Here is a 15,694-nt window from a genome sequence, read left to right as displayed (position 1 = left end):
CTATCCTGTGCATCTGTTGTTTGAGAATTATACAAATTACTATAATATATTCGGATCATTGATAGAATTTGTGTTTCATCAGTAGTTGTTTCATCATTTTCCAATTTAATTTCGTTGATAGTTTTTCTATTATAGTTCCTTTTTTCTAAATTAAAAAAGTATTTTGTGGCTTTTTCGCCCTCTTCTACCCAGCGGCATTTAGATCTGAAGATTGCAGATTTACCTTTATTATTATATTGATGTTGGAGTTTTTTTTTGAGGTCATCATATTGTTTAAGAATTCCGTCAATGTTATCAAGGTTCTGGCTATTGCAGATTATTTTATCCAGCTCATCAAGTTGTTGTTTGATCTCCACTTCATGCTTACGAATCGCCTGTGCTTTTCCTTTAGAGAACGAAATGGTTGTGCTTCTTATTTCCATTTTAATCAGTTCCCAAAACAGCTGTTGGTCATTTACATAATTATATTTTTCGCGAAGCTGAGGATATAATTCTAGAATTTTGGTTGTGTATTCCTTGTCCTCTAATAGAGAATTATTGAATTTCCAAAAACCCGGTCCTCGAGGATTCTCGTTCGGCCACGACAATGATAATAATATCGTGTTGTGATCTGGTGCTATTGAGGTTTGGATGTCCACTTTTTTAACAAATTTTGTCAAGTGCTTGGATATTAAAAAGAAGTCTATTCTTGATTTCACGCCTAACGTTTTAGACCTGTAAGAGAACTTGTTAACATTCGGATAACGAGTTCTTTGTATGTCGACAAGGTCAAGGGTATCCATGGTGATATTTATCAAATTCCTATATGCTGTTGGCCTCCAAGGAGAACCACCTTTTTTGTCTTTTTTAGATAGCGTACAATTCCAATCACCTCCTACTATAAGAGTTGTAATTTCCGATTTGTCAATTAAGAGACAATTTAGTTCTTGAATGAAACTTACTTGTTGTGTGTGGTCGTTGGGCGCGTATATATTACAAAATGACAATTTTAGACCGTTGTAAGTGAGGTTGATTAAGATTATTCTACCGTCCGCGTCACTGGATGTGAAGGTCACTTTTTCTTTTACCGTTCGATTAATCAAGATACAAACACCTTTGCTATGAGAAGTCCCGTGAGAAAAGTAAATTTCACCTCCCCATTCATTTCTCCAAACGGCTTCGTCGCTTACTTTGGAAAACGTTTCTTGCAGAAAATAAAAATTGGCCTCCTGATCTTTCAAATACGTAAAAATGCTCCTTCTCTTAACCGTATCTCTGAGACCTCTCACATTCAATGAAATTACCGAACATTTGTGTAGGTGTAATTTATGCATTTAAGGATAGATTTTTGGAATAAAAAATTCGGTTCGCATTCCCCCTTGTATTAACAATTGTAAGCACCAAAACAAAACAAAACAAAACAAAAAAATTACCAATAATGAATTTAAAAAACAGACCTATTTTAGGAGTTCCTTCGCTTAGCAATCCAGTCCGTAGTCCCTTCTTTTATTTAGCAGTCCTTTGATATTAACACAGTTTAGAGATCGTCTAAGTCCTCTACACAATAAATCCTTACCGGTGCTCCGCTCGGCGATGTCTTTACGAATATTTTTCCATCCATTGTCCAAGTGCTGGTAATCATGTTATCTTTCTTCATCTTGTTTGCTTTCCAGAAAAGCTCTCTTCGATAATTCGTAAGATTCTCGTTGATGAATATACGCTGGTCTTCTCGAGACGCGAAAGCATAGCTTGGAAATACGTCGGAGGTTTTTACGTTTTTAAGCTTGGTTCTCGCTTTGTAGAGAAGAGATTTTACTTTGTGGCTCACGAATTTGACAATTACGGGTTTAGTGGTTTTTCTTTTCAGTTTGTGTGATATTTCTATATCTTCCGGTTTGATATCGACGTTTATGGCTTCTCCAATACGGATAACAACTTCGTCGGTTGATGTGTACGCGCCTTCAGGTACGTCCAAAATTTCCAACGAATTCTTACGAGAATATTGCTCCAGGTCGTCATATTTTTCTTCTAAGTTATTCATTTCTTGAATATGATCTTTAAGTTTCATTCTTGCTTGTGTGGTCAAGCTCGTTCCTCAACGTGTCATTTGCTTTCTCGGCTTTGGTAAGTTTCGTTTTAAGCTTCTCCGTTTCCCTTTGGTTGGCATTTAGAGCGGATTTCAGCTCTAGAATTTATTGCTTCAGTTCTTGGTTTTCCCTGAGTATCGTTGCAACTGTAGTTTGTATTTCAACTAGCATCTCCTTGATGTCAATTAGGTTTGGTTCGGGCTGAGTGGCTGCAGCAGTTGGTACTTCGCCGACACTATCCGCCATATTGCATCGTTATCTTTTGAAAACGGAAAATCACCAGGCGAGGATGGTTTTACCGTAGAATTTTATAAGCATTTCTTTGATCTTGTAGGAGCAGATCTATTAGCAAGCCTGAATGGAGCATGGGAGGTTATCGGTCTCTCAGCGTAGAGGCATAATTACGCTTTTACCGAAAGACGACGCTGAATTATTGCTTTTACAGAATTGGCGACCAATCACTTTACTTAATGTGGATTATAAAATTGCATCAAAAGCCATCGCAAGGCAAATTGAGCCAATGCTCTCAAAACTCGTACATCCGGACCAAACGGGCTTCATAAAAGGAAGATATATTGGAGAAAATGTAAGATTAATAAGTGATATTATGGAGCAAACTCAGGTGAACAACACTCCAGGTATATTAATATCAGCTGATTTTAAAAAAGCTTTTGACTCACTGGAATGGTCTTGTATTCAAAGTGCTCTTAAAAAAATTCAATTTCGGTGATAGCTTAAGAAAATGGATCGAGATCTTCTACATGGACATAGAAAGCGCAGCTTTGAACAACGGTTTTGCAACGGACTGGTTTAAACCCTCTAGAGGAGTTAGACAAGGATGCCCACTCTCGCCATATCTGTTTATCCTGACAGCAGAAATACTATCAAACAAAATAAGACAAAACTCAACCATAAAAGGAATCAGAATTTTTGGCTCAGAGATCAAACCAAGCCAATTTGCAGACGATACCAACTTATTTTGTGCTGATGTGGCTTCTGCTGAACAAGCCCTGAAAACTATGAGTGCTTTTGGGAATTTCTCTGGATTAGTGCTCAACGTAGAGAAAACAAAAGCATTCTGGTTAGGGAAATGGTTGAATAATAGAACCAAACCACTAGGGATGAAATGGATGAATACTCCCACAAAATTACTAGGAATCTGTATTTCCTATGACGAAAAAGGTAACAACCAGATGAACTTTCATTTTAAAGTACAAAAATTGCAGACAAATTTAGACATTTGGAAATCGAGAGGATTAACACTCTATGGAAAAGTACTGATAATTAAATCTTTGGGGTTATCTAACTTAATATATTCAATTTCAAATGTTAACGTCCCTAAGGAAATAGTGCCAATGGTAAAAGATAAAATGTTTCGTTTCCTTTGGAAAAATAAGAAGGACAAAATAAAACGGACTAGTATGTACCAAGACCTTTCCTCGGGAGGCTTACGGATGGTTGACATCGAACTTACGATAAAATCGCTCAGACTTGCATGGATCAAAAGACTTCTCTTTAGAGATAACTGCAATTGGAAAGTAGTACCGGACTATTTTTTTAACAAACACGGAGGTCTCAATTTCCTGCTTCGATGTAACTACGATGTCAAATATTTAAGGTACATTCCAACATTCTACAGAGACATACTTATTGCATTTGATGAAATCAAGACTCTGTACAATTATGATCAAGGAACCGAAACCATTCTCTTTAATAACAAAGAAATCTTAGTTGATGGAAAACCGCTATTTATAAGGGAATGGTTTGTCAAGGGTATCCACACGATCCAACAGCTTTTTAATGAAAACGGTCAATACCTAACTTTTCAAGAATTTCATGCTAAATATCATTGTAACACAAATTTTCTCCAGTTCTATCAAATCTTGAGTGCAATTCCTGTGAGCTTGACGAACAGAGTGCGAGTCCTAGGGCAAAACTCGATCTTTAATTATAGAGAAAACTGGAAATCTTTTTTACTGAACGAAACTAATCAAATCAATTTTGAAACGTATAAGGCAAGAGACTATTACCGCCTACTTCTTGTTAAGAAACACCAATCACCTCATACTGGCCCGGAAAGATGGAAAAGGGATATTTCAATAGACACAGAGAATTGGACAGATGTCTTTAAAATGGCTTCAAAAACATGCAAAGAAAATAAGTTGAAAGAATTTCAATTCAAACTTATCCATAGGATTGTCATTACAAAGAAAGAACTCTTCAGATATGGGATAAATACAGACAGTGACTGCATCTACTGTGGTGAGCCAGACTCCATAAATCACACCTTTATCGACTGCGAATTTACAAAAACCTTCACATGCAAAGTCATCAATTGGTTTAACACTCAGAATGGTTCAAACTTTAAGCCAGATACAAAAGAAACGCTTTTCGCCACCTTTAAACACCCAACATATATGGAGCTAGTGAGAAAATTCAATTACACCCTCCTTTTTATGAATTTCTATGTGTATATAAGTAAACTAAACAACAGTTCACTTGTACTACCCGAATTTATTGCTAGAATCAACTATAAATACAAAGTTGAAAATTTGTAAATTAACACCGAAAACTCGTAACGTAACAATGCTCCTCACAAACTTTATAGACTAAGTTACTTTTAATTGTATTAAATCAAGATTAGAAATCGTTCCTCCTCCCCCTTCCCGCGCTACGAGTTGTTTGTTTGCTTTTTTGCTTATTTTGTAATTTTAAGTTTTCTTTTCCTTTTATTGTTTTTTTCTTTCTCTTTTTATTTCTATTTCTTGCTTTTTATCCTGTTTAATTTAATTGTAGCTAATGTGTGCTGTCAGAATTAATTATTTTATGTTATTCGTTTTCCTGATGTAAGTAAGTAACACCTGATGTAAATAAGTAATGTACATTGTAGTATCGGAGTAGCCATACCAGAGTACTTTGTTATTGTAATTTTTGTAATTTGTGATAGTGTAATTTGTTAAGACGTGTTACTTTAAATAATAAGAAAAAAAAAAAAAAAAACTTACTACATAGATGGGAAATGTTTGCAGTTCAGTTTTGAACTTGAGTAATCTCAAACTACACAAAGTATAAGCAGTGGAAAACATTCTTATAGAGAAAAATTTATATTTGGGTTAACTTTTAATCCTGGGTTAGCGTTAACTGGCTTTCGAACAACCCGGCCCTGATGATTCGAGAAATAAGACTAAAGTGGGTTTTCCAATTCGGGTATCAGTATCATGCTGGGCCATTTGCGAAGTAGGAATATCTATGTTCAGCGTTAGCGTGTAAGGGAAAGTTTTTTTCGAACTGACCTAGCAGGGTCTGATTTGAGGTGGTTCAATAACATCACAAGGCGTGTTGACAGCGTCAGGGGACCTAATTCTCTCTGCCACATTGATGGCCTACTGCCTTATCAGTTGGAGGTTTGTAATACATGGTGGCTTTGACAGAGTTTTTAGACTTTAAGTTGTGCAACAAACAATTCTGCTGTGACTGGTCTCGCTCTCTTCTTAGCTGCTGTCCAAAGTTATGGATTGCCCTCTAGAGTGTGTTCAGACGAAGGGGATGAAAATTTAGAGGTAGGAAGAGCTATGCTATGGCGCAGGGGATTTAATAGGGGAAGCAACATTTCTGAGTTGTCTGTACACAACCAGTGAATTGAGCGTCTCTGGAGAGGAGTCTTTATTGAAGTCGGTCAGTTCTACTACACTCTGTTCTACCAGATGGAAGAAAATGGCATCCTGGAATCGACCAGCATAATCGATCTGTTCTGTTTGTATTACATATTTCTTTCCAGAATTAACAACCAGTTAAACCTCCTAGTTGAGGCATGGAATAACCATGCTGAACGCACAACCAATATGGGTGAACGCGGTGATTTTACAAGATATATGTAATACTGGAAATACTAGCCGAGCTGTCAGGGACACATTTGATGATAACACCCAACCAGATGAATTATTTTGTGAAGACCCAGTAGGACTTACACTAAAATCACATTCTGTTTCCCAAAACTCCTCTTGAGGTATTGATATATCATCATGATAGGCTGGACGACCCACTCTTCCATTAGAAGCTGATACAGTTGGCAAAGCCCTAATGGGAACATACTGAGGTGCATGAAACTGCTCTTAATGCAAGCATTTCCCATCTAAGTAGTAAATATTGCATTTGTCTCACCAGCGATTCTAGAGGCCGTATCCTCTCGGCATTCGCCTTGGTACCTCTGTCCAATGAGTCAACTAAAGGATTAGCCTGCGTAGCTTGGAGGTTTAGCAATTTTTTAAGCAATTTGAGCGCGAGCGCACAAAGCGACAAAACCGCGAAAACGAGCAGGAACCCCCCAGGCTCCTCGTGGCTACGCCGCATTTGGCGTTCGTTATCGCGGCTTCGTCGCTTTCTTAGTGTTAGGATAAAATCTTGAACAGTCATTCAAAAGACGCATAACTCTTTCTAGAAGTTCAGTCACTGGGGGAGCTGCAGTAACAAACATTAAACAGCAGATAGACCAAGACAAGCCATTTCACCGCTGCCGCCATATTTACGATTTCTAGTTAAAGTAATTTTCATTGCTATCATACACGAAGAGCCATTCTCATAAAAGGCACATTTCGTACTGGCATATACAACGTAATTTACGAGACCCGCATATACGCGCATTTTAGCACGCGTATATATGCGTCCTTGTAGGACGCGTTTATTTGGGCATTTATTTCGCATATCACCGCGCTTGAATTTATGCAAATATGTGACCCTTTAAAAATGCGTATATACGCGATCTAAATGGTCGTATATATGAGCTTAAAGTCCATACGTATCGTATGTAAACAAGTATACGCGGCAGAAAAACCCGCGTATACCATGTCGTAATTTTGAAACGAATGGCCAACCATAATTATACTCTTGGTGCGCTTTTTTTAACCTTACCTAACAAGTCACACCGTTGCCCCCTCCCCCTCCCCCTCCCCAAGAATCTTTGATGGCCATTCTTCCAGTTAATTTGATAATCATTTCTCTGCAGAAATGGCAATTAAAAAGTAACAGGCAACAGATTGTGCGACAAAAAAAGACATCTACATCATGAAAATGCTCTTCTTAGTGCTCTTGCTCCTGTGGAATGATAAGGAAGGTGCTCACGCAACACAAAGTAAGCAAACATGTTGTGTCGATATGCTATCTTTTGTAATTGTCGTAGTTGATCGTAACAGATATTGCGGGAGACGAGGAGTTGTTGTATGAAAAAATTAAAATGTAACTAAAGAAATGTGGTAATAGACAGCTTCGAACGACTAGTAGATTTATAGCAAAACAGTTAGATTATTCGCTCTCGAATTCTATGCATGACAGTTGACAGCTGCGCCTCGGTAAACTATCTCGCGAGAGAAATTTCAAGCTCATAATATAATTCTTTATTATATATTAAAGCTTGTTATATATTAATTAAAAAACTTAGCTTTGCTATGGTAAGGAACATTGTTTGGAATACAATTCATCCAAAGTGTTACGATATTGTGTCTACCTTACGATTGCCATGGTAACGGGCCTTTGATGACTAAGATTCTCGCCTCTTTGTATGCTTGCGTGAGTTGTTAAAAAAAAACAAAGAATTCTTTTTTTCAAAATTTAAAAGATTTTCAAACGCCTCGTGAAAACAGTCTCCTTTCAGGCATGATTACTGATCAGTTAAATTTTTATAATGTAGACAAATTAAACATAATAGTAGTTCTTGTTTCTATGTTTACAATGGTTTAGCTACTCTGTAAATTCGAGATAAAATAAAATCATGTATGCGTGTATGTAAAAGCTGTCATAATGACATGATTGCCGTTGTTAACTGTGATAGGCCAGACCTCTTAAAAGAGCGTTTTCACATGACGTCACGCTAGCCATATTCGGTGTTCACAAACAATGCGAATAGACCTTTTTACCGATACGGCGGCCATTTTGAATTCTATTGTTTCAAATAGCTTTTATGGGATACTCAGGGGGCAAATACATACTAATTTGCCCCCTGAGCATTCTATAATGGCTATTTGAAACAATTTAATTCAAAATGGCCGGCGTATCGATAAAAAGGTCTATTTCTTTCTTTTGGAAAGTGCAAACATTTCCTATTATTTGGGAAAGTCAATATGGCCGCCAAGACAACGCTTTTTAAATTAGGGACTGAAAATTAGGGTGGGGCCAAAAAAGTTTTTGGTCGTTTGGGCCTGAAGTATTGTCGTTAGTAAGAGCAAAAGGAGGGGATGGGGTCGGTCACCTAAGCAACTCTCTTGGAACTGCCACTTACAGACACCCAAAGTGTCAGTAGACATTCCAACCTAATGAAACTTGTTACTGTTAATTTTTCTGCTTAATTATTACACTCCCAAATGTGATGGGAACATCGATGAAAGACGTTTTCGACCAATAAAATGAAATAAGTGCGTCATCATGACGTTGCATTACGCTAGAATATCTGTAGCTATATGCATTCAGATTACATTATCCTATACTAATTTCGTGGCCAAAACATAAGCGCTTTGCCAGGTGCCGGCCTCTGAAGGGTTTAGGGTGAAGTATCCAGGCAGTATTCATTCATGTTACATTATCCTGTACTCATTTGGTGGCCAAAGCATAAGCGCTTTGTCAGGTGCCGACCTCTGACGAGTTTAGGGTGAGGCATCCAGGCAGTATTCATTCATGTTACATTATCCTGTACTAATTTGGCGGCCAAAACATAAGCGCTTTGCCAGGTGCCGGTCTCTGAAGGGTTTAGGGTGAAGCATCCAGGAAGTATTCAGTATTCGTGTTTTATGGTGTGGTGTTATCCTATGCATACCTGTCCTGCAATGTGTTTTCTCAAAGAGAACTTATACACATATGTAATATATATAATATATTTATACCTTTCCTTAAACAGGATGTGGTTCAGTGGTCAATAACACACTAAAAAGTCCTGGATATCCTAACAGATACCCTCCCTATATGGACTGCAGTTATACGATTCCTATTCCACGCAATGGGACAATGATCATTTCCTTCATTGATTTTGAATTGGAGAGTGGAGCATCATGCCGGTAAGCACATAGCTGTTACTTTAAGCTTTTATATGGAGTGAATGAAACTTGATGAGACTGTTCTTGTTTTATAACAAAGGACAACAAATCAGAAAATAGTTACAAGGCTTATTTATAATATTCAGAGAACTCGGATCGAATCTTGAACTCTTATAATGTCTTTGAGGGGGGGGGGGGGGGGTGGAGGTGGAGTGGAAAGGATACACATGTAACTCTGGTTAATTTAGTTTAGTTTAGTTTAGTTTAATGAGTCCGTCACCAAAATACAAGAACAAATAAATTCAAATAGACAAACAACTAACTTTCAAATAGGCAAATAAATTCAAAATAGTACGGGATGTGACGTGACGGGGGAAAGGAACAGAACTAGAGTCCCAATTGCTATCTAAACCCATACTATACTCAACATACACTAACATAGACAATCAAAATAAGTACAAGGAACTAACAAATGTGATAAATATGTAAATTATTGTGTAAGTATCAAACTTTGTTAGTTTCTAGCGTGGAGGACTGTAAGTTCCTCACTGTAATAAATGTGCTGTTTTCAACTAAAAGACAGTCAAATGTTATGAAAAGTTGTTTAATAACGTCAGTTAATAAATTGAGACTCTTCTCATAATTCCTTAACAAATTAAAGGGAGGGTTTCACGGCTCGGCACATGCGCAAGCTACAGCGTTAATCATTCAATTTCATTGTTTATAAAACAATCGGAAGCGTGCAAATGACTCTTGCAGGAAATTTGCCTTTAAAAATTTCACGGTCAGTCACGAAAACATGAAGATATAGGTGAGATTTCTCATTGAAATTCCTTTCGTATGTTCAAACTCCATGCATTAAGTACATTTTCGCTTTCCTATCGACAAGATGTATTTCGGAAATCACAGACTATAATTTGGCGAAAGCTTAATGATAGCCTTTGAGTAGCTACACGGCTACACGAAGGAGCTAGGAGAATGACCTGGTGTCCAAATTTTATGGAAGATGTAAACGGATTTAGACAGAAAAAAGCGATTTTAGAATTGAACATTAAATTTGTTATTCGGGCCGAACCGTTTACGCTGGAACAGACCAACGAGTTATGTACTCGCATCTGATTGGTTTATAAACAATGGAATTTGGTGGGGTTACGTCATGACTTGCACATGCGTCGAACCGTGCAACAGTCCCTTTAATCATTGAATCGTATGCTGAACACTGTGTAAATGGTAATGACGATAAACTGAACACAGTTGTGAAGTGAAATTGTAAGCATGATAGCGGCGCGTTATATGTAATCGATATAGATACTTCTCAATTCCAAAACTGCAGCAAATGGCCCTTACATGCCTTTACATCATAGTAAGCAGAACATCTGAATTTATGGTTTGAGATGCTGCGTTTAGTGTCGGGGATCGAGGAGCCATTTTGAAAGCTCTGCGCGTATAAAGCTTCTGCTTTCCAGTGGGATAGGAAAGAATAAAAGGTGTTCTCCGCTTTGACAGCCTGACATCTTGTCCATCTCTTTGGAATGTTACTTCCCCCGAGATATAGACCTAATTAGACAAAATGCGAAAATAAAAGTAACCGTGGTATGTTGTCACATCCGTCATTGGTATATATGTGTTATCAGTCAGTACAAAAAAGGGCCAATATTCTCCGAATACGGTCCGACCAAGCTTGGCCATAAAGGAATTGCGATCTCTGATTGCTTTATCTTAGTTAATGGCCTTTTGAACTAACTGAGTCGTGTAAAAGCGGCCAATTGTTTCCGTTTCTTATGCACAGCTATGACTATCTAGAGATTGTTAATGACGGAAGAATAGTTGGTAAGTACTGTGGCCAGAGGACTGGACAGAACATTCTTTTAACTGGAGACCAGATATTGATCAAATTCCACTCAGACGGTATCGAACAAGAAAGGGGATTCCTGATGCATTTCACTGCTGGTCCACACGGTAAGTATACACGTACTTTTCCTGATTTCTAATGTTTGTAATATAATAAAGATGGAGATTTAGCATCTTTTCAACATTTAACAACTATTAATTAACAGACCTGTATATCGAATGTAGCATGGCTTAATGGCTACACTTCGCAAAACTACGATTACGTCTCAGTCAGGGACTCGCTTTAAATCACAGCGAAGTCTCTAAGGTAAACTCTGAAAGTATGTTTAGCCGTATTATTTAACCTATTCGTGCTAGCGGTGTTATACCTGAAAACATAAATAAACAATAGCCTCCATTTGGAGCGGAAATATGCTCGGATATATGTCCGCGAACATTACCTGTTTCGAGAAGCGACCATTTTTAACTCATTCATGCGCGCATGCTTAATGAATGAGTTTAGCGATGGTGGCCTTCATCCGGGAATATGCGTGGACTTTCAACCCGCGTAAACTTTTTAATCGGCGTAGACGGAAATTAAATGTTGATTAAGTTATGCTGATGTTAACTGGAAATAATGATGCGAGAAAAAAGAAAGCGAAGCGCGCTGACTAGGACTCGAACCACCTCAGCCTGATTTCAGTGGCTGGATATCAAGGCAAACTTGCCCATCTCAACATTTCCGCTTTAAGTTGTTTCCTCAGTATTGCATCACCAAGCTAACACTAAGTTAATTAGGGCTGTCCCATATCGACATTAACGCAATTTATTATGCCGAATTATAAATTGAAGCTTAAAAATTTAAGATTACATTGCCTTTCCACTGAATGAGTAAGAAAAAATTTTAACGTCTGGTAAAGAAAAATTACTGCCAAAAATGTTTACTTACCCTTTCACTCCTGACCTGAACCTTACCACCGCTAGAAAACGCACGCTAGAAAGACTTCTTGTCAACTCTGATCTAAGATGTACAGTTCTGCCAAGAAACACATATCAAATTGTTTCTATGCAATGTACCTATTGAGACTTTTTAATATTAACTCCATGTGTTTGGCCACTGATATCCCGAAACGTAGCGGCATTCAGAAAAAGAAAACCGCACTTAAGGTAATTCCTCTGAAATAAAAGTGACAATAGATTTTTGTTCAAACTTTGTCCACTGAATATTTGTCATATGATGACTTCAATTTTGAAATAAAAAAGGGGGGTGCCCATGCTCATTAAGGAGCAATGAGGCATTGAAAATGCCCCATTTTGGCATTATTTAATGCTTATCATAAGAACGCATTCCCAGTAATTGTAACATCTTTGTGAGCCCGGACTCATAAGAACACGCATTAAACTACAGTCAATGCAATGTGTCGGACACAAATAAACGTTTTAAGTGTGATTCAGACGGAAAGCTAAATCCTTGATTAAAAATTTGAACCAAATTTCTTGACGTGGTTACCGACTGCAAAATAGAAAAGACCACAGTGTATCTGCTATTTTTCTTATTTATTCAATTTTCAACAATAGAAATTAAATCAGTCTTTTCTCACGCAAAGCTTATGATTAGCTGATTACAATGACTGGAAAAAAAATTGGGGTGCCCGTGCTCGTTGGTGAGCTAGAGCCATTTTTCAACTGACAGAGCTCAATATCAAGGCAAATCCGTCATGTTTTCAATGTGCGCGTGCACGAGCCCGCGCTAATGACGCCATAAATTATGCGCAGTAAGGATGCGCAATGCAAATGTGAGGAATGACCTTAATGGGTACCATTGCACGGATTTTGATGCACCTTTGACGAGTTATGACTCTTAAACGAGCACCGTACCATTTGTTTTTTATCGCACATTTCGAATACCTGCATTATTAGGAACAACCACAAAAACTTTGAAAAAAAATCTAACGTTAAGTGTTATTTCTAAGGAATCACCCTAACGTAGTAGTGCCAAGAAACGTTTCATATAGCCGGGGCGTTACCGCTGGCCATCTGAAAATGCCATCGCGCGATCTCGTCGACGCTACATGGGATGTATACTGTATTAGTTGTGGATAAACAGGGTGAATTTGGTTGGAAATATTGAAAAAAATTCGAATTGGTGGAGCACAAATAATTTTCGAGATATTCCTCCATTACGGTCATTACGAACTTAATAAGTGTAAGCTCTAATCTCGTTCCCAGATCTCTGACCGACCGACTGACTGAATCACTCCTGCCGTCGTGCGCCGTCTTACTCTCACTCAGTTGCATGTGAAGTCTTGGTTAAGTCGGAAGTGCATGAGCTATTAAATATAACAATCTTGAAGTGCTAACTGAATTCAAACATTACTTAACTAGTGCCCCCCAAGAGGCTTGTCGGGCTCTGGAAGGGTTTTGAAACGGATACAAAAAAGTTAGAGAAATAAATAAAAATGAAATAAGTAAGTAAATAAATATCGTAATCGACCACTTACCAAATGGGGCTTTTCAGGGCCAATGGAAACACACAGTTCCGGGAATAACAACTATTGCGTCGATGTCAACTGTGTTTTTTTTTATTCTTTTGCTTTGATACATGCAGGGTGTGGTCCAGTGATTGAAAATACACTCAGAAGTCCCGGATATCCTAACGATTACCCAAAGAATACACATTGTATTTCTTCGGTTCCTATTCCACAAGGCATGGTGATTAATATTACCATTAACCAACTTTACCTGGAGGATAGTATATCTTGCGAGTAAGTACTGATTTTTAGCGTGTTATTAAGTTGTGAATGTAGGGAGAGGTCCAGCGACCTGCATTGCTTTCTCAAAAGAATGCAAAACCTGAATTTGCGGAAGTCTCATAGTAACAAGAACGAAAAATTCTGAAACTAAATTATAGCTGTAAGTTAAAGGGCCCTAGTCAGCCACACCTTTGTTTTTTTTTTTTACATGCGAGAGTTTGGCTATAGAGCGTTTTCACATGACGTCACAGCAGCCATATTGGTGTTCCAAAACAATGAAACGGCGGCCACGATGGTTTACCAAATTATACTAATCCTGTGGGAATTGAACTCTTTTCTTATGTAAACACTTCCTTTTGTTTCAATAAATTTGCATGGCTGCTGGCCACGTGAGTGAAAACGCTCTATTATATTTTATTCGGAGCATGTCGAAACGAAGGAAATCACTGTGAAACTACTAAAGATAATGAAACATACTTTTAGGAACACAACTTACAGTGAAGCAATAAGATTTCGCTTCACTATGCAATATCAATAATTTCGATGGCATCGAAAATGGCGGAGGCTGACTTAAGATACCTCTTAGTAACCGAGTTCGAGGGCCGTACTGTAAGTTACGGACCGAGTTTCTTCAGAAGTAAAAGAAAGTTTTAAACTTTTACTTGCTAAAAAAGTTACGAAAACTTGGCGATAAATCACGAAACATTTTGGCAACCAAAACAGCTATATTTTTAGCGTGCCGTACAGTAGAATACGGCCCGCTAAATTGACCAATCATAGCGCGCGTATTAACTGAGAGAAATAATAAGGTCCTTTAATGTACATATTTCTTAATGTTTATCGTCATCAGTGTTACAATTCGTGTTCTAAATGGGACAAGGACACAAGCATGGGATGTCTTTGTTTAGGCAAAGGCCTCATAATATAATGTGTCACACCTGACTCTCTTATCTCGAGACTACATCTTCTAACAATCATTATTTTTTAATGATCAAGTCTTGACAGAAACCGTGAGGAAAGATAGTGATTTAGATTCTTAAGATCGGCAAACACTAGCGGACATGAAGCGAGGACATGTTGCAACGACATTTTTTCCAGTTTGAAAGTTTTGCTGGTGCGGAAAAGGAAGTAGAGTTGGCGCAGTAGTGAGAGCGCTCGCCTCCTACCAATGTGTCCCGGGTTCGATTCCTGTCCGGTGCCTTATGTGAGTTGAGTTTGTTGTTGGTTCTTGCCTTGCTCCGAGGGTTTTTCCCCGGGTTCTCCGGTTTTCCTCCCTCCACAAAAACCAATTCGACCAGGATAAAGGACCCGCATAGAAACCAGCTAATAAGGTTGATGTGGCTTTCTCTCTTAATATTGTAATTTATTTTTAACTTATTTATTTACGTTGCGGGGACAACGCAAAATGATGCATGAAATTCAGTTGTGTCGAATTCGTCGGTCATGAAGCAGGAAAAAATGACCCCAGTTCTAAATGTCGCATCGTAAGCACTGCTCTTGCACACTGTCCCCGCTAAAACAAAGAAATGAACCAATAACCTCTTCGTGTGCACCTGCTTGTTTACTGTTCTTTCAACATGGGTCCTATGCGTACACACGAATGGGCTTGTCCCCGCTTCACTTTCAGAGCTTGCCGTACTCTGATTCTATTGAATGATAGAATACAAGTCACTCAACCAAACCACTTGCGATATTTGCATAAGAACACTAGTATAAATTTATTAATTGTGGATAGTGCGACGCAACCTCAATGAGAATGAAGTGAGATACTACAATGGCAGTCGGTTACACATACCCACTCTTTAACTCAACTTAACACATTGTAAGAAGTCACGCAACTGTTATACACCCGGCTGAGGTAGCTAGGCATGCGCAATTCAAGTGGATTTCTAATCAGTACTTTCCAGGGTCGCTCGGTTCTCGAATGCTGGTCAAGGGGAATGAAGAATCTGGGTTCCAGGTTGAAGTGACCCTTTGTTATAGAAAGTCACTTTTTAATGTATGTTTCATTTCTTTGTAGCCGAGA

General features: G+C 38.2%; 3 pseudogenes; 1 reads left to right on the top strand and 2 right to left on the bottom strand.

Annotated features, from left to right (window-relative positions):
- The window catches only part of LOC149108315 (uncharacterized), a 4,476-nt pseudogene extending 4,054 nt beyond the window's left edge, over nucleotides 1–422 (bottom strand).
- LOC149108314 (uncharacterized) lies at nucleotides 105–2,322 on the bottom strand (annotated as a pseudogene).
- A 505-nt stretch (nucleotides 2,323–2,827) lies between these two features.
- On the top strand, nucleotides 2,828–5,944 carry LOC149108313 (uncharacterized; annotated as a pseudogene).
- The last annotated feature ends 9,750 nt before the right edge of the window (nucleotides 5,945–15,694 follow it).

The sequence above is a fragment of the Orbicella faveolata genome, unplaced genomic scaffold, assembly GCF_042242905.1.
Source record: "Orbicella faveolata isolate gen_17 unplaced genomic scaffold, um_ofav_v1 contig_26, whole genome shotgun sequence".
Classification (NCBI taxonomy): domain Eukaryota; kingdom Metazoa; phylum Cnidaria; class Anthozoa; order Scleractinia; family Merulinidae; genus Orbicella; species Orbicella faveolata.
The sequence above is the reverse complement of the archived record's forward strand: the minus strand, read 5'-3'. Positions and strand labels throughout refer to the sequence as shown.